Below are 24998 nucleotides of genomic sequence, written 5' to 3'. Positions count from 1 at the left end.
GCTGAAGGCAAGCAAAACACAGGGGCAATCTGAAACCCAAGCCTCTGGGCTTGGGCCTGTACATAGGATGCCCACCAAATGATCTGGAAATATCCAAAGCCCCAGGTGAGGGTGGAAAATGTTTTCTGTTAGTAGGGCCATATATGGTTCTTGACTGATTCACAGATTTGAAAATTGATTTTGTTGATTTGGCTTGGAACATGAACATTTTTCCTTAATAATAATAAAAATATAATCTAGTTCCAGTCCTTGGTGTGACCCATGGATGGGGGAGGAGGGGTTCAAAGAAACCCAGAAGTGAAAGGAGCTGGTACATGAACTGAAAACACTGAGATATGGCTGCATAAACAACTGTGTAATTCTTTTCCTTTTAGATTAATGTAAAAAGTTTGGCAATTACTGCTCTTCCAAAAAGGCACCTAAAGTTATAGTTCCAATTAATCCATCCCTGCAGCAAAGGGGAGAGAAACATTTGGAGCCCTGATGTTAATTCCAAAAGGCTCATAAATTCAAAATGGAAATGCTGGGCTGGATCCCTGGCTGATACAAAGCAGAAGCACTCCATTGCCTTCAGAAGAGTTACATGAACATGCACCATCTGAAGAACTGATCCTTGTTACCAGACATTCCCAGTGCTCTAAACTCAAGCATTTTTGCTACCTGAAAGGTCAGGGCTAGTCTTAATAGCAGAAGAACTAGTATGCCAATAGAGCCAACCCCATACCTGTGTATGCACACTTCTATTCACAATACATATATACCCATACACTCACTCCTGCATATCCCCACAAGCACTAGGTCTCTCCAGCTCACTCAGTAACATGCCGTCACTGCATGCACACACATGGACCCACAGTTGGATTCTGCCTTCCATATGAAGAATGGGCTCTAGCCCATTACTAATGTACACAGATTCAAAACACCAGCAATGAATCGTCTGCCTCAAATTACATTTTGGGAGGCATCCTCCAGGAATGCCCTTGTTACTTCTTGACCCTCCTCAGAGTCCTTATCTTCCCAGAGACCTGGTTGACCACCCTGTTAATGCCAGTCAGCGCACTGCCTACCACAGGGCAGTATCAGGTGTTTATCTTCTCTATTATCACACTTCCAGCCCCCATTAGCCTGGAGACCAGAGTCTGTACAGGGCAGCACCCTGAGCTGCCAGCAGATCACTCTGCATTTTGAAGATAAGAAAAGAAGGAGTGAACCTATTCCCCAAGCAAAGGAGAGGAGCAATGTTCCTCTTCAGCCACAGAAAATGGCAGTTTAATTGCCTAGACAAGTTTTCATGGTTTGTGGTAGGATAAGGGAAATCTGGTCTTCAGAGGTGATACTTTCACCTTTTGCTCCTTGAGCTAATCCCTGTATTGTGGGGAGCTACCTCAGCCAATGAAAACTGTGAGTGGATGCTTTCCAGACCTAACCATGATCCCTAATGATGGTCTCTGATTTTAAAAAAATCCCCAATTTTCAGTTAAAAAAAAAAAAGTAACCCCAAATCCACATTTTTCCGTGATTGAAATGAAACACCACTACATATACACATATACACGTGCCCCCTGACTCAAGAGGCACCAGCCACCCATGGTGCTATACTCACTAGCACCATGACCAAAAGAGACTTGGGGTCATGACTGATCATAGGATGAACCTGAGCCACCAATGTGATGCTGTAACCGCCAAAGCAAATGACACTCTGGCTTGCATCTACTGATGCATCTCAAACAAGATCCAGGAAGTCAATCTTCCACTTTACTTGGCCTGGTGAGGCCGCAGCTGGAGTACTGCATCCAATCCTGGGCTCCACACTTTAGAAAGGATGTGGAAAAGCTTGAGAGTCCTGAGGAGAGCCACGTGCATGATCAGAGGACAAGAGAACAGGCCTGATGAGGAGAGCCATGGGACTCTTTAGCCTGGAGAAGAGAAGGCTCAAGCGTGAACTTGGTGGTAGTCTATAAGCATATAAGGGGTATGCATCAGGAACTGGGAAAACTTCTGTTCACCAGGGCACCCCAAGGGAAGACAAGGTTTAACAGTCACAAACTGCTGGAAGACAGTTTTAAACTGGACATAAGGAAAAACTTTACTGTCCGAGTCTCCAGAGTCTGAAATAGACTCTCCCCAGAAGTGGTGCAAGTACCTACTTGGATATGTTCAAAAAATGCCTGGATGCTCACCTTGCTGGAGTCATCTGGCCCCAGCTAACTTCCTGCCCTTTGGGCAGGGGGCTGGACACGATCTTGTGAGGTCCCTTCCAGCCCTAATGACTATGAAATCTATAACAGTAGGAAACAAGGTTAGGAACAGGCATTGCATTTATCTCAGGATAAGTTGTGACTGTGTCTGTCCTGGAACAAAAGTATCCCAGGATCGGCATGTACACACATCACCCTTCTAATCAGGGTTTATTGAGTGGCTGAATGCAGTGCTACTTTTCTGCCATTGATTCAATTATTTATCCCAGGGTAAATGTACAGATGTACTAGTATTTTGCAATATCCCAGGATAGCCTTTTACCTGGGAAACTTGTTTAGGATTTATTCCAGGACCATGGACATCTGTATGACTGCAGTTTGTCCCAGGATAAAATGGTTTACCCCTCAATAAATGCAGCATCTGTTTTCAGCCCAAGAGAAACCTGGCCAGGAAACTGGACTCATTCTTTTTCTGTAACACTGTATGCAAAGAATTAGGGGAGTTTTATAGCTATGGTTCCCTGTTTATTATTCAGCAATAATGAATAGGTAAAAGGAGGAAATGGCCAGGCTGCTGCCAGTCATTTCCAGGACTTAAGCAAGCGCATTTCCTCAGTTACCACCACAGCTGAACACACAAATGTACTACTGCCAGTGGCACAAAGTATGGGAGGACTGTTAGCTCTTCACTAGCCTCTTCTCTGTTTCCAGTTGGCTCAGGCAGTTACTTATGCCTGGAACCCAATCCCCAATCCCCTGCTGTCCTGCCTCACCGTGGAATAATACACGTGGGGTTAGAACGTTGGTTAGCACCACCTAACTACCATGTTCAAAGGGCCTGGCTGGGCCTAGGGAAGTAGAGTGAACTAGCTGTTCCAGAAAAAATGCTATTTCACCATAGTTATTCAAGAATAACTCCCGATACATGAATACCTCCACTTCCAGAGTAACAGTTATTTGATGCTTGAATAAGAGGTGCATTTCTAAAGCAGAATAATTGCTCTGGAATAAAATAACTGATTTTTTTTTTTTCCAGAATAGCGAGCAACTCCAGAGTAGCTCTTTGAGTCAGCTCTCCACAGAGGCAAGCTTAGTGCTCTAGTGTAGACTTAATGCATAGATAACTGGTTGAGATTAAATGTTTGAAGAGGTTTAATCCTAGTATTCAGTCTGACCAGTTTAATGGGTGTTAAAGTCTATACAATAGTTTTAAGAATGTGCCTTGTGTTCACTAAAACTCTGTAGTTAATGTTTTAAACTACAAACATTCAGCTCCTAATCTAGATAAGGGCCCATCTACCTGTTTGTCAATGGCTAGCTGCTGCATCTTTGGGATCCCTTTTCTTCCATCCCTGCAACATCTTCTTTCAACTCCCCTTCTAATGGTGAGCACCTCCTGAACTTAGGGAATTCCAATATGATAAAATAAGGCAACACCAGACCTTTACACAGAACCTGAACCCATATAGTTCACTTCTGCAAGATGTGAAAGTGCTGTTTTGTGCACCTCAGCAGTGCTTGGTTCTGACCAGGCCTGCAAATGCAAATGTCTAAGTGCTATGAGAAAAGCTATTACAGGGTTAATGCCTACCAGGCTGTGTGAAACTGTCTTCATTTTCCTTTGGATGAGATGCCTGATAGTAGCATTCGGAGCAATAAGTCCTATTTCTGACCTCCACTGACCTCAATAAAAGTTACACCTATTATACACCAATGGAAATGTGATCAGTCAAGTCCATGTGGCCTGTAAAGTAAAATCTGAAGCATTCAGAGTGGGAGGGCACAATTCAGATGTGACAAGAGAGTAAAATCAGTAGGAACTCAACTGGAGCCAACAGACATACTAAGCATATACGTTTTATTTATGACTACCCGAACTATTTGCACCAGCCACATCTTGCCTTTGAAATGACAGCTTCATAGACTGTGGCTTGATTTCTAAATTCTTTTCAGTATTTTGAACACGTGCAGTATAGATTTGATTTTCTTTCAGATTTAATTTTTCCTATTCCAAACCAAGGGTATTATGCATGTTATGTTCTTAGACAAGGATAATCCTATTAAGGAAGTTAACACCACCAAAAGTTCACTGATTCAATGTGCAAACATAAAAGGTCTAAGCAATTTCAGCCTAGTGTAGAAGTACAATCTAAAATAATTTATAGTGTGACTTACCTGATCTAGAAATGGAATAAACAGCTAGACTGACTTACTCTGTTAGATTGGAAGGGTGCACATAAGTTATCAATAGGTCACAAAAGGAAAACTCTGACTGCATAGATCTCCTGCCTGCTATTAAAAATAGGCAGCTTCCTAAAAGGATTGGCATATTCTCTCCATGAAGATCATTTTATTTCTTCCTCTGTTGAAATGCAGCAGCCTTTAGCACAGCAACTACACTGGAACAGCATGCAACAGTTTAGTACAGGAAGTACAGACAAATACCAGGAGGAGGTGTGTGCAAGTTTATCTCACTCCTGACAAGAAGCCAATCAGCTTCCCAAGGGAGTAGCAGCTACACTTGTCATGTGCAGTAGGGAGGGGAATACATTGTGCTGGAAAGATGGGTCTCCTTAGAGAAAAAGGGCTTTGAAAAGAAAAGTGTAGAAAAGGGAGAGACCCTTACTCCTGGTCAGGTGCTTGCCTGCTGAAAGAGCTCCAATTCACAGAAGTTTGGGCTGGAAGGGATGTCATGAGATCATTGAGTACAGCCCCCCTGCTCTGGGCAGCAAGATGCGTGTCCAGTCTCCTTTTGAAGATCCCCACCACTGCTGGAAGTCTGTTCCAGAATCTGGTCTCACTAACCATGAAGTTTTTCCTTATATCCAGTCTGAAATCTTGTTTTTCCATATATCCAGTCTGAAATAAATGTGAAACAGTCCACCATACCACAGAGCTGTAAAACGCTGCAGTTATGGCAGAGACAGACTTAAACTTAGATTTTTAGGAAAGTCCCCTAATTCCAGGTATCATATCCACGTTGTCCCATGTCTGATTTTCAGAAGAACAGAGCACATGCCCAATCTGAATGACTTAAGGTGTCTCAGTTGTGTGCCTAATATTAGAGGATCCTCTTGAAAATTGATTCCCAGTTCTTTGAGCCATCATTTTCTTGTCTCTAAAATGGGAATAATCATCCCTCCATGTCATCAAAATGCATTAGGAGAGGATGGTCATTTTCATTTGGGAGGCACGGTAATAAAAGCTGCAGAAAATTCTAGCAACAAATTAGCACGAAGGTCAACCAAGAGGACCTTGACTATTTCCCATTTAGGATTCTTCTACGCGAGTTCACAGAGGCAGTCTGAAGTTCAGCACTTGTGATGTGGTAAAACTTCTGAAACTCTGGATTTCAGGTGATTTTGTACCCTCTCCATCTTCTAGCCATATAGTGGATCTAGGCTACACAACACAATCCCTTTTGTGTGCTTGTAGTCATAAACACAGGAAGAGGTGTAATGGAGATTGACTACCCCCTGCCTCAGTTGAAAGAAGTCAGCTGATCTCATTTCCAGGGCTAAAAACCTTCACCAGCACTGATCCCAAAATACAGCGCACTCCGAGTGTTGTGTTCACAAGAACAGTGGCTCTTCTCAAATGCATGGAGTCTGGGAAACAACCTGGAAGAATTGGAAATCCTTGCAGAGTCATGGAGCTATGACATGATTGGAATAACAGAGACTTGGTGTGTGTCTGCTATAGAGCAACAGACCAGGAGGAAGTGGTGAATGAGGCTTTCTTCAAACAGCTAGCAGGAAATCACAGGTCTTGGTTCTCATGGGGGACTTCAAATCACCCTAACAGCTGCTGGGAGGGCAATACAGCAGTGCAGGTAATTCCAAGAAGTTTTTGGAGAGCGTTGGGAACAATTTCCTGGTGCGAGCGCGGGAGCGGCCAGCTAGAGGCCGTGCTCTGTTTGATCTACTACTCACAACCAGGGAAGAATTGGTGGAGAATGTACTGGTAGATGGCAACTTGGACAGGAGCAACCATGAGAAGATCAAGTTCAGGATCCTGAGAAAATGAAGGAAGGAGAGCAGCACAGTAAGGACCCTGGATTTTAGAAAAGCAGGCTTAGACTTGCTCAGGGAACTCATGGGTAGGATCCCCTGGGAAGCCAGTATGAGGCTGAGAGGAGTCCAGGACTGCTGGCTGTATTTTAAAGAAGCCTTACTGAGAGTGCAGGAACAAACCATCCCAATATGCAGGACCTCTTTGTAACTTAGTTTACTGAAAAACTTACAAGAAGTGGAAACTTGGACAGACAGCTAGGGAGGAGTATAACAGTACTGCTTGGGTATGTAGGGACGAAGTCAGGAAGGCCAAAATGCAACTGGAGTTGCAGCTAGCAAGGGAAGTGAAGGGTAACAAGAACGGTTTCTATAACAGGGCTGTGAGAAGCTTCGGTCCCCAATTTGATCTGGCCACCAAAGTGGGCCAAATCTCTGAATCGAATAAGAGGACCCTTTAATCTCTCTGAATCGAATCAGAACCCTCCGAATTGATTCAGAGAGATTTGGACATAGACACAGCTTTAAGTGTTTCTTCTACATACCTCTCTAGGTACTAGGCAACTCATGAATACTGCGATGGTGGGGCACATAGAGCGTCCCACAGAAGTGCGGGGGGCTCCCCAGTGCGCTTGGCAGCAGACCCAGAAGTGGACCAGAAGCATTTCTGGTCCACTTCCAGGCCCACCAGGGATTGCGCTGAGTCTCCCCACGCTTGGTGGCTGGTGCCTCCTGGGTCTGGGGGGGGGCACCTAGGGTCCCCCCACAACTGATCACCAAGTTGGGGGGAAGTGGGGGAGCGGGGGACCCTCTCCCCCCCGCGTGCTCCCTGGCAGACCCAAAAGTGGGCCGGAACTATTTCCAGTCCACTTCCAGCTTCACCGCTGACCCCATGGAGGACCCCCCCACACTCCTGTGGAACGCTCCATCTGCCCCAGCATCGCACTGGCACCTTGAGGTATGTAGAAAAAACATTTTTAAAGCTGTGTCTATGGCCGAATCACTGATTCTCTGAATCAGCATTGAATTTTCATATTTTGATTGGGCCTAATTAAAATCAGGGACAGTGATCCAAATCAATGAATTGAATCACTATCCCCAATTCCGGTCAAATCCAAATCGAATAGGGCCTGCTTCACACACCCCTCTTCTGTAAGTATGTCAGTAACGAGAGGAAGATCAGGGAAAGTGTGGGTGCCTTACTGAATGGGGAAGGCAACCTAGTGGCAGAGGATGCAGAAAAGGCTGAAGTATTCAATGCCTTTTTCACCTCAGTCTTCACACTGGACTACTGTACCTGGTAGCACAGTTTGGAATGGAAGTGAGTAGCCAACAGTGGCGAAAGAACAGGTTAGGGACTATTTAGAAAAGCTGGACATATACAAGTCCATGGAGCCAAACGGGATGCACTTGAGGGTGGTAAGGGAGTAGGCTGATGCGATTGCAGAGCCACTGGCCATCATCTCTGAAAACTCATGGTGATCGGGAGAGGTCTTGGATGACTGGAAAAGGGCAAGTATAGTGCCCATATTTAAGAAAGGGAAAAAGGAGGATCCAAGAAACTACAGACCAGTCAGCCTCACCTCAGCCACTGGAAAAATCATGGAGCAGATCCTCAGGGAAATCATTTCTAACTACTTGGAGGAAAAGAAGGTGATTAGGAACAGCCAGCATGGATTCACCAAGGGCAAGTCATGCCTGACCAACCTGATGGCCTTCTATGATGAAATGACTGACTCTGTGGATGTGAAGAGACCAGTTGATGTGGTATACCTTGATTTTAGCAAAGCTTTTGATATGGTCTCCCAATGGGGAACTGATGCCTCTTGAGCAGGCAGGGACCTGGGGAGGAGGGGCCCAGCAGCTAATCATGCTGACCAGGGGGTTCCCCACCCCCAATCTCACCTCACTGAAAAGTGGCGGCACCACTTCCGGAAGTCCTGCAGCCACTTCCAGAAGCGACACGGCCACTTTTGCAACTGGCCCCACTTCCCAGTCGGCACTCACAGTGGGGCCACTGGTGGTCCCACCTGCTCCCCTGCCTGCTGGCTAAACAGGGAATGCAGCCTGACAGGGGGTACACTGGCGCTCTCAGGGGGTGCACGTGTACCCCCTATGCATCGCCACTGGTCTCCCACAACATTCTTGCAGGCAAGCTAAGAAAGTACAGCCTGGATGAACGGACTGTAAGGTAGATAGAAAACTAACTGGATCATAGGACTCAGAGTGTAGTAATCAATGACTCAGTGTCTAATTGGAAGCCAGTATCAAGTGGAGTGCCCCAGCAGTCAGTCCTAGGGCCGGTTTTATTCAGTATCTTCATCAATGACCTGGAAGATGATGTACAGTGCACTCTCAGCAAGTTTGCAAACGATACCAGTCGGGGAGTAAATATGCTGGAGGGTAGGGATAGGATTCAGTGACCTAGACAAATTGGAGGATTGGGCCAAAAAGAATCTCATGAGGTTCAACAAGGGCAAGTGCAAAGTCCTGCACTTAGCACAGAAGAAGCTCATGCACCGCTACAGGCTTTAGGAGACTGAGTGTCTGAGCAGCAGCTCTGCAGAAAAGGACCTGGAGGTTACAGTGGACAGCAAGCTGAATATGAGCCTACAGTGTGCCCTTGTTGCCAAGAAGACTAACAGCATACGGGGCTGCACTGGTAGAAGTGTTGCCAGCAGGTCAAAGGAAGTGGTTACTCCTTTCTATTCAGCACTGGTGAGGCCACATCTCCCACAGCTCCCCCCTCTCCCTGCTGGTGCAGCCTGTGCCCAGGTCCACAGAGCCCAGCCAGCCTGCGCCCCACTCTGGGCCCCACTGGTGCTGGCCCTGCAACATTGGTCCCAAGATGGTGACCACGGGGTGGGGCACCAGTCAAGGGGTAGTGCTAACCATGTGGCCCTTGACAGCTTGCCAAAACTAGCTTAGGGGCAGGCAATTATTTTGGGTGGAGGGCCGCTTACCCAGACTGTTCTTAGTGGTAACAAATGACAGAACAAGGAGCAATGGTCTCAAGTTGCAGCAAGGGAAGTTTAGGTTAGATATTAGGAACAATTTTCTACTAGGAGGGGAGTAAAGCACTGAAACAGGTCATCCAGAGAGGTTATAGACCAGGGGCAGGCAATTATTTTGGGCAGAGGGCCACTTACTGAGTTTCGGCAAGTCATTGAGGGCCGCATGACAGGGCAAATTAATATTAATTTTCTAAATTTTTAGAGGCCCTGCGGTCCAGGTAGAAAGGCCTGGCAGGCTGCATCCATCCCCCAGGCCACATTTTGCCCATCCCTGTTATAGACTCTCCATCCTTGGAGGTTTTTAAGACCCAGCTAGACAAAGCCTTGGTTGTGATGATCTAGTTGGGGATGATCCTGCTTTGAGCAGGGAGTTGAACTAGATGACCTCCTGAGGTCCCTTCCAACCCTAATTTTCTATGATTCTCCACAGCTGATGTGAATGGGTTCAGTTCCACTGAAGTTAACAGAGGCTCTAACCCATAGGACCAAATGTACATGCATTTGGTACATGACTCCATTGAAGCTATTCTAATTTATGCCAGCTAAGGATCTGGCCACCAGTTTCTATATTTTAATCAGCCTGTCTCTCAAGTACCAGGACTTTTTAAATTCCACTTATAGATATATAAGTGATGATTGGATGATTATCAACAATATATTAAAGCACCTTTCCTGTTAAATTAATATCAAGCTTGAACTGAAGCACTTTCTCCAGATGAAAAACATTGGGGCATTAATAAGTTCCAGGCTGAGGTTGTTTTTTTTCCAAAGCTGCCCAAAAATTGGGACACTATCTTTCATTTAAATGAGACTGGGTAGCCAAAATCCTTCAGCAGCTATAAAATCCTTAGCTCAGAGTTTCTGGTCTATTTTCCCCCCAGGTATAAACAGCTGCATCTCCACCAACTTCAATTCAGCTCTGCCCACTTCTAGCAAGGTTGCATTTGGCCAATAAAGTGGAGACTTAGTTAAAAAGACAGCATCCCCTCTGGTGATGGCCCTCCCCACATCAACATTTATCACTTTCTAAAACAGGCATTTTTAAACTCAAGGCACCCCTCAGAGAAATGCCAGCTCTTCATTTTCATTCTTTTTTTGACTACAGAAAAATAATAGAACAGTTTTTCTTGCTGCAAAGAACCCAAAGATTACAACTATAGATTTATATTTGAAATCTCAGGTTTACAAACTTGATTCACAAGATAAACCCAAACAGTGCTTAAGTTGCGCAGCACTGTTGAGGGTGCTCTCAAAGCATCCCAGGGGTTTGTAGCACCCTAGTTGAGAAATACTACTTTAAAACAATGTGTTCCAGTCTCTCTCTCTCTTTTTTTTTTTTAATTGCAAGGGTATGGAACAAGACTTAAAAACAGTTATATTTTGTATTGGTATGTATAAGAGAATCTACTTTTGCCCACAGTGCGCAGGAATAGGTTTAGAAGGGATGGGCAGGTGGTGGGGGTGGTAACAGATTGCTGACTACTGGGGAGGGAAAAGAAACCCAAAACAAACCATCACACAGGAAAGCAAAGACTCTCTTCCTGGGTATGATGCAAAGCCTACATAGCTGGGACTGTCAACATTATACTGGCATGCTTACTTGGAGTATAAACAGATTTATTATAATGACTAATTCAACGTAATTACATTCACTAAGACATACTCTGAGAACCTCCCACATGCTTAGTGACTACAGCAGTGAGAGCTCCAGATCACCCCAAGAAAAACTGCTACAGAGATCAACTATCCCTTTTAAAATAAAACAAAGGCAAGGGCCAGATCCTGTCCTGAGGTTAATGGATTTTAATACCTTCTGAAAGAGCATCCCACCTAAGGCACAGATCATCTTCAGGCTTCTTTGAAGATGCACTGACACACCAAGATCTGGCCCCACTGTCTGTACAGAGCTTTCCCTTGATTTTTCTCTCTTAGCATGTACAGCCTCGTCAGTGACCAAGAGTCTCTCTTTTGTAAAGTCCTCATTAAACATGAGGGGCTGTTCAGGCTGGCATAGCACTCACTGTGTTCTGACTGCCTGGCCCATATTGATGCTGCTGCTGCTTTTGGGAGCTGTTCTGAGGGAGTTGGGTAAGAGGGGGCAGAGAGTTGTCCCCATCCAGTGGTTGGTCCACATAAGAATGTACAAGTCTGACTGCTGCAGGTAGCAGATCCAGTTCTTGATGCCTTCATTTTTATTTTAGGCACTGATATGGTTCCCACTGCAACAGCACCTGAGTACCTCACAGACTAGCGATGTATTTACCCGCATCCCACCATCAGAAGACAAAAGATGAGCGATTATTTTCATTTCGATCAAGAGCCATCAATCTGCAGTACAAGTGCCACAAGTAGCACGGGCGGTCTCATTACGTGGCACTTGGCAGAGCAGGGAGGGAACAGGCAGCGTAGCAGCCGATAGATCAGGGAGCAGAAAGCAGAACAGCAGGTAAGGTGGGGAGCACAGGGCAGAGAACAGAAGACAGAACAGGGCTCGGATTGGGCAGGGAAAGAAGTTCAGAGGAGGTTGAGGGGCTAATTTGCGGCAGAGCTGCCAAAAAAGGTTGGCCTCCGCTGATTCACATTGTTCAGAACAGAGGCACAGGGAGATTTAGTGACTTGCTCAGGGTCTGTAGCAGAGCTGGGAATTTACTATACATCCTGTGGGTCTCTGGCTAGCACCACTACCATTAGAGCATCTTTCTTCTTGGTTTAACACAAGTAATAGTGCCTATGTATTTAGCTCCAAAAGTCCCATATTCAGATATTATTGTTAGTGGAATCAGTTTTACTTCTATACATCCTAAATTAAATAGGCAAAGAAACAAAAATTGCAAAGGGGGGCAGTAAATAGCACACCAGATGCAAAACGACTGGGGACCTTCAAAGCTGACCTGTGTCAGTATCTGTCACCACTGGTACTGGACAGATTTCACACTGTTACAATGCTGGTTACTCAGGTTGATATTACTTTAAGACATGAACAACTGGCTCTGTCTCTGCTAACTGTACTGGGTGGCCTTAGCAGTTCTTGACACCTACGTCAGAAGGGGCTGCTGACTCACTGCGGAGGCAAAGTAAGAGCAGATGGAGATGAACCAACTCGGAAAATGTTCCATCCCAAGAGCATTCACCAATGACTGTGGAGATTGTGACGTGGACTTCCATTTTGCAGAAGACTACCAGTTCCTCACAGCAAACACAGACAGTGCCACTGCACTGTTACTTGGTGCCCATGCAAAATAAAACCCTCACATACAGAAAAGGAGCATTTGATGGCAACCAACCATAGAAAGAGCAAGGTGGTGGTATAAGGAGGAAAACTTTGGGAACAGCTGGCCCAGGACCAATCACCCCCAATCAAGGGCCTCTGTCTATCACTCAACAGGGTGCTGAAGGGCTTTTGGGTCCATCCAGACTCTGCTTCTACAAACTCACAGGGTGTCATTAGCTAAAAATGCTGCTTATACTCTTAAGCCAGCCTGGAAGCTGAGCTACAACATTACCATGGTCATTGTCACATCCCAGCTCAGTTACTGAACGTGCAGAAACTAGGGAACAGAAATGGTCCAAAAATGGTGGTTCATCCTCTGATTAAAACATGTCCATGGCAGCAAATTAACACACTTCAGTGATATATAGAAAGGAGGAATGGCTGAAATGCTCACTCACACTGGGTCATATTCTCAGCTGGTATTACACCACGGAAGCCAAAATGGGAGTTATATTGGCAGAGAAATTAACCTTACTTGCCTGCTTACATTACTTTTGCCTGAACAGTCATCCTAGTGATGGGTGTATTACAAATACCAAGGGCATGGCTGTCCACCGTCTCCTCCCCTGTGTGGTTCTTACATCTATATACCTGAATGTAAAGTGCTATCATCAGTGACCACAGTGATTTGTGATCCAATAACATCTGACATCCACCTTGTACAGGCGTGAACAACTATATGACCCACAATCAAAACCAGAGTGCCTGTTTTCCAATTGCTGCACTGCTGTAATTCAGGAGGAAGAGAATTGGGCCCATGGGAGGTTCTTCATTTTTAAACCTAGAATTTTTCGCTAAGATTTCAGTACATCACAAATCTAATAGAGAAATATGTTCAGGAAGTGCTGACTTCCTGATAAACAAATAGATCTGCTAACTTTTAAAGCCCTTGCTCTTGTTTAATCATCAAAGGAAAAATCATGGCTCAGAAATGGGCTAATCAGGTTTTTCAGTGGGATTTCCATAATAGGCACATGTTGGAAAGCTCTTCCCAAAAGGTATTCCATCCAAGCCTGCCCTGGCTCTGCACCACCCAAATCTCTCCCAGTTCTCATCACTGGCTAGCACCATTCAAGCCAGCCCCAGCTCTGCCCCAGGGTCAGAACTCCCTCCTCAGGTGCCAAGTCAGTCAAACCAATGCTAGATCTAGCTACTATCCTGGCACTTTGGAACGGTTCTGATGTCTGACTGAGTACAATGATGGGAGCTCCTTTAAAATGACATTAAAAGAGTGGGTGCTGGGGGCAGTGTAAAGAGTGAAAAGTATTTTCCCTACTTTGTATCCATGTCACCTTTCCTAGTCATGTCATATTACAGACACCCTCCCAGGCAGGGAGAACTTGGTGGAACTGCTCTCTCCAGTGGCCACCAATATCAGCACCAGCCACATGGCTCTCTGGCAAGCGATGCAAGGCACTCATCCTATCCCTGCTGCTCAGAGCCCAAGTCTGTTCTCATACCACATCGATTTAATTCCCTCAACTTCAGTAGACTTACTGCAGGTTTACACTGATATATATAAGCAGGGAATCAGGTCCTTAGAATGCAACCCCGCTTCCCCAATTAACAGCCAGGAAAAATGGCTTTTTTCATATTTGTATGTGCAGTAATGTGTTCCACGTGGGCAGCTATTGTATCACACCCTGGGCACTAAGAGGGCCTTTGGCCTTGTTAGTATACGATACCAGAACTGCACACTGCTTTAAGTTAATGTGGGCAGAGGCATAGTGATTTCCTGCAGCACCCACGGCACTGGTGTGGGCATGGGAGATTTTCTCCCCACTCAAAGTGGGACAGTGGAGCTGAATGAAGCTAAATCTTATCTTAGAGGGCTCTCCTTGAACACCAGCTGCTATTGCTACAACTTCTCTTGCAGCAGCTCAAGCCTGTGCTGCTACAACTCAGGAACAAACAGTACTACAGGCTCCCCAGTGGTTCCTCTTGTTACCCCATTTTCTGTCCACACTTTCAAGGCATAGGGCTGCACCTCCTGTGGCAAAGCTTCCAGGGGCAGAGTGGTGCCTTTCACTCTCCAGCCCCCAGAGACATTGCTGGGTGTGGGGTCTGCACCCACCAGGCTCTTATGGCTGGGTAGTGATGAGCTGTACTTGCTGTGGCAAAGATTCATGGGAGGACAGGGCCCTATTTTTTGCCCCCTTCAGGTTTGTGCTCTACTTGCCTCCCTCCCTAGTTAAAATATAGAATATGACACAGCATGGGGCAGATCCTGTTCTACATAGTGAGCATCTAAGCATAATCCTATTCTACCTTCCTTGAGGGCTGGAAAAGTATAAAGGCAAAAGCTGGAAAGGGGGTGTCCTTTTCCTCCTCAGCACTTTTGTGGGGAAGCTCTGCACCATCCAGTGTTAAGCACCCCAGTCTTACGCATTAGCAACTGGTAGGAATAACCAGTCACTAGAGTGAGTGAGGGGGACTACAGTCTGGCTCTGTACAAGCAACGGACAAGATACAAATCAGTCTTAAAAGATGAATGAAAGTTGCATCTCAAACACTTAGATGAATGTAGAAGAAGCCCAAGAGAAACATTCACGCTGGGAGAAGGAGGTTTACAGTGAAATGATACTTTTCTTTCTTGTTGATGTAACCACGAATGAAGAAACAGTCTGCATAATCACCACACATTCACAAAGACCACCTGCCTCTCAAGGAGCTAAACACCATCCTTCTATAAATGTACACCACACACATTACAGATTTTGGCCTAGTGGAATGAAATATGCTCCACAAAAACTCCTAACATTTCCAGCAAATGAAGCATGAAACATACTTTCAAGAAAAAGGCAGTATTGGAGCTATAGGAAAGATTTCATTTCTGTAGCAAAACAGTGATGTGAAAGGTCAATGTCTCCAACCGTGAACAGCTCAGGGAGAAAATGGAGGATCTCAATTTCTGCTCTCCTAGCAGATGTGCAGAAAAGGAAATCAGATTGGGGTGAGGAGATGAGAAAATGGATGGGGGAGGGGGGTGGGATTGTGTTCCTATTATTCCCTCTCTAATCATATCTACATTCACTTAGTGGTGACTGACTGCCCTAGTGACTGCTGTCCTGGATTTATTCACAAAACAGAGAAATAAAAGGGAGTGGCCATTTTATTTTTATGTCACTTGTTAACAAAATGACTGTGCTCGGGTCACAAGCAGGGTTTCTATCAATCATGTTGAAGTTAGGGATTCCTTTGCCATGCCATCCTTAGCAGCCTTAAAGCTAGGGAAGAGTTCACTGGCTGGTTTGTGAAGGATTGCCTAAAGAATGTCAAAAGGGAGGGAGACCTAAGTATAGCTAGAATCAACCTCTCTTTGTTAATGACTGACTTCTATCAGTCATTCATATAATCAGAGAAATGTAGGCCTGGAAGGGACCTCAAGAGATCATCTCTGCACTGTGGGAGGATCAAATTTACCTAGACCACCTCAACAGATATTTGCCTAATCTGTTCTTAAATACGTTCAGCAAAGGGAATTTCAAGGTGTTCAGTACCCTTGTATTGCTTGGATTCCCCTTCTGGCCAGCTTGACCTACCTCTGTTCAAAGTAATTTAAACATGATTCTAGGGGTTTCAAAGAAACAGCAAGTTTGCTAGGTCTCAGTTTAGCCTTTACCAGGTTTAGTGTTATACCCCAAATTGTTACAAGGTGAGACATCTGAGATGGGTCATTTTCTACTAGGGCAAGGGTCCCCTTCCTGCATCTGAAATAGGGAAGAGTGTGGCCAACAAAACCACATGGACATCACATTGAAGAACTTGCCACAGGAAATAAGTTGCAAACAAGACAGGCTCCACACTCCTCAGCTGTTTATGAGTATCAGCTATCACCTCTAATAAAACAAGGGAGTTGATCCTGCTCTGGCCTCTACCACTGGGAACATGCAACTGGAAAATGAGACCAAGAGAAGAATCAGACCTGTTGTCTCATTAATTAATTGCCATTAGCTTCAGAAACTGTAATCTGCCTCAGATACCATACTCTGGCATTTCAACAAGTGAACACCCTTCCTATCTAATGACTTTATTACACTTCCTAAATCACTGCCCAGTTTTGCTCAGCTAACTGTTCTGAGACTCTATTAATGCTCATTAAACTAAAAGCCCAGTTCCTGAGCCGTCCCAATATTGACGCATCAGAACTGTTCCAAACAACATTACATTTAAACAATGCAACTCAGGCAGACATTCATGGGGAGGTAAAAAAGAAATCCAATAACAGACTTCTCCCTGCACAGATGGAATATTCCACAGTATATTTGGAAGTCTGCACAACACACAAAAAGAACTAGCATCACAGAGGAAATCCAGCTGAAATGTTAAATGTTACGAGGTGCCCTTTTGCAGGGGACAGCAATTCAAGCCCCTGGAATAATCTCAGGGGAAAAAACCCCCACGAATAATATTGTGGTCATTCAGACTGTAGAGATTTCAGCAATCCAGCTAAGCTGCCCCCTAAGGAGAACATAGCTCTCTTTTCTAATTATGGATGGGCAGGGAGAGACAAAACAGAGATCCTTAGGAATAAACAAAGGGATAGGATTTCCTTCATTTCAGTGAATGAGGCCATTATTCTGCTGTACGTATTTGGTAGCAAGGCTGGGAATATATTGAACAACTGTGTCCTTGTGGTACGAGCACCCCATGTATAAGGGCCTGGACTCCTTCCAAGGAAACCATAGAAGCAGCATCACTTGGGACTTTAAAAACTTAGGCGGAGGTAGAACACTAGAAAGTGCACTAGAGGGAACCACCCTGCACTACCACCGAGCTGGCCTTGCTCACTTGCTCCCTCCCTGTCCTTCCTTCCACATCTCCTTAAGGAAGAGAGACCGGTGCTGCTCATTTTAAAAACTGAGCTGGGCAAGAGGCTGGAGGGTGGAACTCTTTACAGGAGGCTCTGGCTAGGAACTGGAGGCCCTGTTGGAGGGTGGCCCTCATTCCTCACACCCACCCCACACAGATGCACACACACAGGACACAGAGACGCAGGCATGCCGTTCTCTAAAAGGAGACCTCTAGGGCAGGTGAAAGGAAAACCAGCACTGGAAGTAACACCAGAAACACAACACACACCTCCCCTGCCCACAGTCAACCCCACCTTCCCGGGCTCTGTTTCCCCGAGCTCTCCCTCCCTTTCCCTGCCCCGAGCAACCCGCGCCAGCTCGAGCCTGGGCGCGCACACCCCAGGCGGGCGGCGCGAGCGAGCCGCCAGCTGGCCGCTTGAAGTGCCCCGGCGGCAGGCAGAGAGGCGGCACCGACCCCCGCGGGGCTCCGCGCCCTCCCGGCCGGGAGCGGGGCGGGGCGGGGTGGGGCGGCTCCGCGCGGGAGCCCCGCTGGTCCCGGGGCCCAGGCGGAGGCGACCGCGACCCCCGCGCGGAGGGAAAACTCCCGCGCGTCTTTTGTCTCGTGGCTGGAGCGGGGCGGAAGGGAAAGCCCGCCGGAGGGGCAGGACTGCGGCCGGGAGCACCGAGCAGGACCCCCCGCTCCAACCCGGGCGAGGCGGCACCTACCTGGGCAGCGCCCCCCAGGCGGCCGGCAGCGAGCGCGGCGCAGGAGGAGCGCGACGCGGCCGCCGCTGCTCCGGGAGCCTGGCGCGGGAGGCGGGCGCGGGCGGAGCCGTGCGCTGTCCGCGGTGCTGAAGCGCTTCCCTCCCCCGTCACGAGGCGCAAGGGGCTCCCCCGGGTCAGCGCCGCCCCGGGCTCCCGGCGGAGCCTCCCCCGGCGCGGGGGGGCGGGAGCGAGGAGGGCGCGCCTCGCTTCGGCCTCAGAAGCGGCCTGCCCCTGCCGCCCGCACACATGCCGACACCACCTCACAGAAGCGGGACGCTGGCCGCGGCGTCTCCCGCTTTACCTGCGCCACGTGTTGGGCCAGGGCTGAGGCGGAGCTGAGCGAGTGTAGGGGGTGGTTTGGATTGGGACGGTCCTGCCTCAGGCAGGGGTGGCTTAGATGGCCTCTGGAGGTCCATCTAGCCGGACTTTGCCATCCAGTCCACCACAGTGCCACTGGCTGCATGCACAGTGAATCCTCCACTCTTCCCTTTCCTCTGGCGTTGGACACAACTGTCACATGCCATAGTTTGGCCTGGATGAGCCCACACAGGTACACACATTTCTTTTAATTAAATTTTCCGTATTCCAAGTCAAATTAGCCAAAACTAATTCCAAATCCAAGAATCCAGATCCATAAGTGGCCCTACTAGTGGCAAACATCCTGCATTCCCATCTGGGGCTTCAGATGTTCCCAAAACCTTTGGCAGGCATCCTCAGCAGCAAGACCCCAGGGGCAAGCCAGGGAGGAGTCTCCCATTTCCATAACATGGGCTTAAAACCAAAACCTTCCCACTCCAGCAGCTAAGTGGGAGGTTTACTATACATCCCCTTGGCAGGTACTAGCCCTGTGCCAGGAGAGCCAGAGTCTTCCCTGGTGCAGCTAGGAAAACTGCCTTCATGGTGACAGTGTTTCTCTTGCCAGGTAAGCATAGACTACACTTGATCTGAGCCTTCAAGAGCCATGGACACACACACACACACACACACACACACACACGGAGTTCTCTAAAAAGAGAGCTCTAAGTCAAGTGAAAGGAAAACTAGCACTGGAAATAACACCATAAACACAACACATCTCCCCTGTCCACAGTCAACCCCCCCATTCCCTGGCTCTGTTTCCCTGAGCTCTGGCTTAGGAGTCCTCCTTTCCTTTCCATGCCCTGAGCAAAATTTGCAAACTCTACACTGTGCATGCAAAACCCAAGTGGACTGCAAAAGTGACCCATGAAAGGCCTTGGAGGGAGGGCACAATCAACAGGATACTGGATCAGCAGAGCTGAGGTCTGGTTCCAGCTGTGCAACTCTGGGCAAGCCACTGTCTTCTCTTTCTCCATCTATAAAATGCCAATGATACTTATTTGCCTTTGATCATGCCATTCGATGCCTAGCTGGAAGGCACCATGCACAAATGAGTAATGTCAATACCTATTTTGCCCATAATTCCTTCCCCCCCGCTTGTCTTCCCTTTGCCAATAGCTAAGGCTTCTGGCTCTTAGCATTCAGTATCTCCTTGACCCTGCTGGAATATATAATATAATTTCTAGACTACATACCCATTGCCAAGGGACTGATAGTGCTATCACAAATTCAGCATTGTGACTTCACTCTAGAATCAGGAAGCACCAATGAGCTGTGAGGGAATAGATATTAGTTTGAATGCTAATAGCTTTGTGAGGCATCAAAAGTACAAGAGAAATTACTAAATACAGTGAGATAAGTGGATTTGTCCAGATACTTATTTAATCCTCATCCCTGTTGTAGTTAAGCCTCTAACAAACTTTAATGAATGGCTTCTTAAAGGGCATCACACATATACCCGTGTGATTCATGTTATTATTCCCATTTTAACAGACTAATCCTCATTATGAACTCCAGTGCATCCAATAGTAATAAATACAATGAAGAACTGTTCTGAGAAAATGTATTTGCAGAATGTATGTGGAGATCCTGGCATAGAGACATGTTCCTTGAACTTTGCTTCTGTGTTACCAAGTGGATTGATGCGAATAGTAATAAATACAAAACTAACCTCCAGTCAGAAATACCTGGGGCCCCAAGAAAGTCTTTTTCCTATGATGCTCAGACCAGGAAGTGATGGGCATTCCAGTAGCCATTTTCCAGTGCAATGAGAATACAGTGAAACAGAACACATTGACCATCTTCAAGCCAGAATTTAGCCAAGAATAAGGAGGTGACATGGTCTTGGAAACAGTGCCACTGGGATCACAAGAACCTAGAAAGTCAACTCACTCAAGATCCCTTCAAAAGACTAAAGACAAGCAAGATGAAAGGACAACTTCATGCTAAAGTACTGGGTCAGTACTAATGCAGAAGGAAGGATACCACCTACCATTCAGAAGCATCCTTCCAGCTTTCCCTGGGAGGTCTTCTATCTAATTTTTTTGGAAACCTCTCCCTAATTCCTCCTTAGCCAGGAGGAAATCTAACCAGATCCTGACTCAAGGTAGAAGTGCACATGCTAAGAGAGGTCTCATTCTCATTTTATATGAAAGCAGTTGTCGTTGGTCAAAGCAGTGGGAACCATCTGTTACTCCCACTCTCTCAGCAGCAGGCATTGAAATCCTGTTGGGCAAGAGTCATTCATGCTGATACACAGTCTATTAGATCCCCCATGAGTGTTGAAGTGGGAGTGGACTTCTGAAAAGAGTGGGAAAATGGGAGGTTGCAGCAGGGAAACCTTAGAATCACCCTATTCTGGAGGAAGTATAATAGGACCCTGTCTCTCCTTCTGGTAGCCCCACTGATCTCGTCTCCCAGTCCAGCTTCCCAGGGGACCACCCTGTGCTTACCTGCCTTGCTCAAAATAAATACAAGTTTCGGAGGCTGCCCTCAGAATACCAAAGTGAGCCTCGGGGTGCTTCACTCCACCCTGTTCATCAGTGGGCAGCCTTGGGCTGGCCCAGCACTTTAATTCTATTGCTTGATCAAGGCATTTCTTTCTATAGTTGGCATTAGCCTGAACACCCTCACTACAACCCGGCTTTCGCTAGCCCTCTTTACTAACAGTGAGATTGTAGGGCTACTACCCTCAGAAAACTCCCCTCTCTTCCCCCTCCTTCTCACTCATGTACAAAGTGGTGGAGGGATATATGAGCTGTCTGGCCAATTTCCTTCTGGGCCAGGCCAAGACAGTTGCCAAAATGGCAACCCTGAAAAACCACAGAAACCAGCCAACAGGGGCCAGTTCTGACAACATCCTTCAACTCTTCCACTTCTTGGTCCAGTTGCATATCATATTTGAACTTGGACACTTCACCTTTTAACATAATATGGACCAGTTTGTGGCACACTGGGCCATTGAGGGGGCACTCTGCAAGGTGTAAGACAGACATTTAGTCCTAAATATGCAACCCCCAAAAAGAGCATAGAAGTGAGGTGGGGTATAATCTCTGGTGATACATCGTACTGCTGACATGCATTTCATGATCAGCCCCTGGGAAAGCTATGCATTTTTGCACTTTCACCTTTTAAAAAGATATATATTTATAATAAAGGGTTAAAGTGCCAATTCTTTTTCAGGATCTGCAGTCTCCACCCCCATGACCAAGAGATCTCAGGGCCTGTAGACTCCATACTCATGCTTAGTCTTCTTGGGCCTTATGCTGCCCCCCCACACACACACACACACTCAGGGACAAGAGCACTGCTACAGGTCTTACACCTCAGGCTGGGAGCCTAGAAACCACTCCCCCCAACCCACATGAGGCTGGGCACCCTAAGCCCCATAACTCAAGCCACACCCTCTCTCTGGATGTCTTCAGTGTCTTCCCGTCTCCTCTGGAGCCAACCCCTGCCTTACAATTTAAAATTAACAAACACAGTATAAACCAACTTATCTTCATTTAAAACTCCCACTCTCCTACAGACTTCCATCTCCTCCCAGGATCAGGACCAGAGTGAATAGAGATTCACTGCAGCTCTGTGTATATGCCCTGGCCTGGCTCTACCTCTTCATGTCACTAGGTTCTACTTCCCTACCAGGACACAGGGGTTTCTCTTTACTAATTAACAGGCTTATTGCTTTGGAGCCTCCTCTCTACAAGCTGTACTTGCTCTGCTTCAGTAACAGCAGTTACAGCCCCCTGTTACAGGGGCAGAGCTTAGGTCAAGGGATAACTTTGTACTAAATTACTTGCCCATAGAACTTAGCTAACAAAGAGTTTAAGTTGTCCAGAACAGTCTTACCTGCTTCCACAGTGTGGAGAATAGTTACATTTCAAGCTCTATAAAGCAGGACATAAAGAGTCTCTATATGCCATCCTTGTAAAACACCCGTGACCATGCCCCTTGTATAAGAGGTGCCATAATAAGCAGCCATGGGAAGGTACCTTTGTGTTTTGTTCCACCGCTCTAAATGCCAGAGCATGTGCCCCAGCTGCCATTTACAGTGTTAGATGTAGCTGTATTGAATGGTAGAGGGACTGCTGGAACTGGAGGCTATACCTGTCACAGCAATAGGAGACATGAATGGGTTCCTGCTACACCTACTTCCTTGAGTTATAAAAAAAACTGTGTGAAGAACAAGGCAGGAAAGAACATGCATCTGTAAACTTTGTCTAAACCACAGTAAGACCTCTCACAGTATTATATCCTTCATTATCTCCTGTGCTCTGCTTTACAAAAAAGGGAGTGATATTACTCAGATATTATTTAATAAGCATCTGTTCGAACTCTCTCCTCTGCTTACAGATGTTAAAAAAAAAAACCCAAAAAACTATGCTTTACCAGAAGAAGCAGCTCATTAGGTTGACTCAGCTCTGCAGGGTCTATATAGTTCAGGCACTTTAGTGGGGCTTTTTGGTGCTCTCATCTAATAGTTGATTCAGTCAGTTTTAGATAAAAGCACAAAAAAGTCCCACTAAAGCACCCAGTCTTAGGCTGCTGACAGATGTGAAAAACAAAACAAAAGACTGCTTTACCATAAGAGGAAGGACGTTACTTTGACTCAGCTCCCCAGCACCTGTATAGATCAGGTGTTTCAGCAGTGCTTTTCAGCACTTTTAGCTAATAGCTCAGTGGTCATGAAACTAATAGATCATGATTGACTGGTCAATTGTGGAGCCTCTGCCAGTTGATCTGAGGCTGGGGGGACTGAGCGTGTGCACGCATGCGAGTGCATGACACCCCCCACCCCAAAAGCCCAGCAGGTCAGCCTGTGGGGAAGGGAAAGATGGGGGCCAGATTGAGGCCCCCCACAGTGAGCAAGGGAGTGGGCATGGGCACAGGCAGAAGCAGGGGCTGAAGTCAGTGGGGTCCCAACTGAATAAGGTGGTGGGAGGATTGGACCCCAGGTGGCTTGTCTAGGAGTATGGGGGGCTCCTGCCACTGTGCGCACCCTGGCAGAGGCCCAGGAGGCATGTGCCTCCCCAATTTGTGCATGGGGTGGAGGTGGCTGCTGTTGCATGCTGCACTTTGCACCTCAAGCCCCACTACAGCTTGCCCAGGAGTGGCCCAATGCCATGTGTCTTGCTGCTGGGCTGAGCCTCACCCCCTGCCCACCCAGTGGCAGGACATGCGTGGTGTTGGACCCCAACCTGGCTAGGTGCTAAGACTATCAGCTCATCCAGAGGTATGTGGGGGGAGGGGCTTTTACTGCTGTGTGTACCCTGGCAGAGGCCAGGGGGGCACATGTCCCGCCCATCTGTGCACAGGGCAGAGATGGCTGCTGGTGTGTTTTGCACCCTGAGCCCCAGTACAGCTATCCTGGGAATGGCATGATGCCACAAGCATCCTGCCACTGGGTAGGCAGGGCGAGAGGCCCAGCCCAACAGCAGGACACAATGGCAGTGCACCACTCCCAGGCCAGCTGTAGCAGGGCTCAAGGCACAAAGTGCAGTGGCAACCTCCTCTGCCCCGCACACAGAGGAGGGGGGCCACATGCCCCCTGGGCCTTCACAGAGCTGCACACAGTGGTGGGAGCCCCTTGCCTTGCACCTAGACAAGCCGTCCAGGCTCCAATCCTCCCACTGGCCTGGCTGGGGGGCGGGCTACGGTAGATTCTGGGTTGAACTTTAATTCAAAAAGTGATCTGGTACTTAAAAAGGTTGGAGACCACTGTAATAGCTGATTCAATCAGTTATTAGATACAAGAGCCAAAAAGCCCCACTGAAGCACCCAATCTGTACAGATTTGGGCAAGCTGGGTCAAACTAACACAGCACCTCTTCTAGACATGCACTGTTCTCAACATAGGGGCACACCGAGCTGAAAGTAAAGCAGTGTTTTGTATTGTTTTTTCATGTCTATAAGCAACCTAATTTAATGGTCACACTTGTTGCTAAAACTTCCATCCAGACCCAGCTGGCATCACCTGGCCTACGTAATAATTCTAGCAGGATAAATCCTTACAGTTGGAATTCCCTACTATTCTTGCAGAGGAAGAAATGGCAAAATGGTAATGTTTTATACTCATTTTCCATTGGTGTAAATGAGTTGTCAACACTCATGAATTTATCACAAGTCTTCTCCCACCATTCACCCTTTCACATACACTCATTCAAAAAAGGACATGCAGAGTACATTCACTTATGTTAAGCAAAATAATACAAAACGGAGTTTTCAGGTTACTTACGGGACAAAACTAACATGGTTACATTTCGCTACTGTTACACTCTGTGTTAACATCAGCTACATTAGTTCAGTTCCTGCTACCTGAGCCCTGGAAGTTTGCTTCTGAGTTTTCTGCACTGCAAAGGAAGGATTGCTTTAAGAAGTAATATCCACTAAGCAGTTTTAGGAAACCCCTGAAACATTTCTATTTACTTCCAGTCTTGTGAAATCTTTTCCTTATCAAATATAAATTTAAATGCCTCACACCAGACAATATCACTGCGGTTAATAATTCAACAAGAACAATCCTTCCCTGAATAATACAGAAAGTCTTCATTTAAGCCCAGATTCAGCAGAACAAAGGAAAACCTGCTTAAT

General features: G+C 46.7%; 1 protein-coding gene across 2 annotated transcripts in view; it reads right to left on the bottom strand.

Annotated features, from left to right (window-relative positions):
* The window catches only part of FAM163A (family with sequence similarity 163 member A), an 84438-nt gene extending 66335 nt beyond the window's left edge, over positions 1–18103 (bottom strand). For both annotated transcript variants that reach the window (XM_019530931.1, XM_019530932.1), the window contains exon 1: positions 18013–18103. The gene's annotated coding sequence lies outside the window, so the exon portion shown is untranslated. The remainder of the gene's footprint in view (positions 1–18012) is intronic.
* Between the last annotated feature and the right edge of the window lie 6895 nt (positions 18104–24998).

This window comes from Crocodylus porosus, unplaced genomic scaffold, assembly GCF_001723895.1.
Source record: "Crocodylus porosus isolate Cpor-Errol unplaced genomic scaffold, CroPor_comp1, whole genome shotgun sequence".
NCBI lineage: Eukaryota > Metazoa > Chordata > Crocodylia > Crocodylidae > Crocodylus > Crocodylus porosus.
This window is presented reverse-complemented; position numbering and strand designations above follow the sequence as displayed.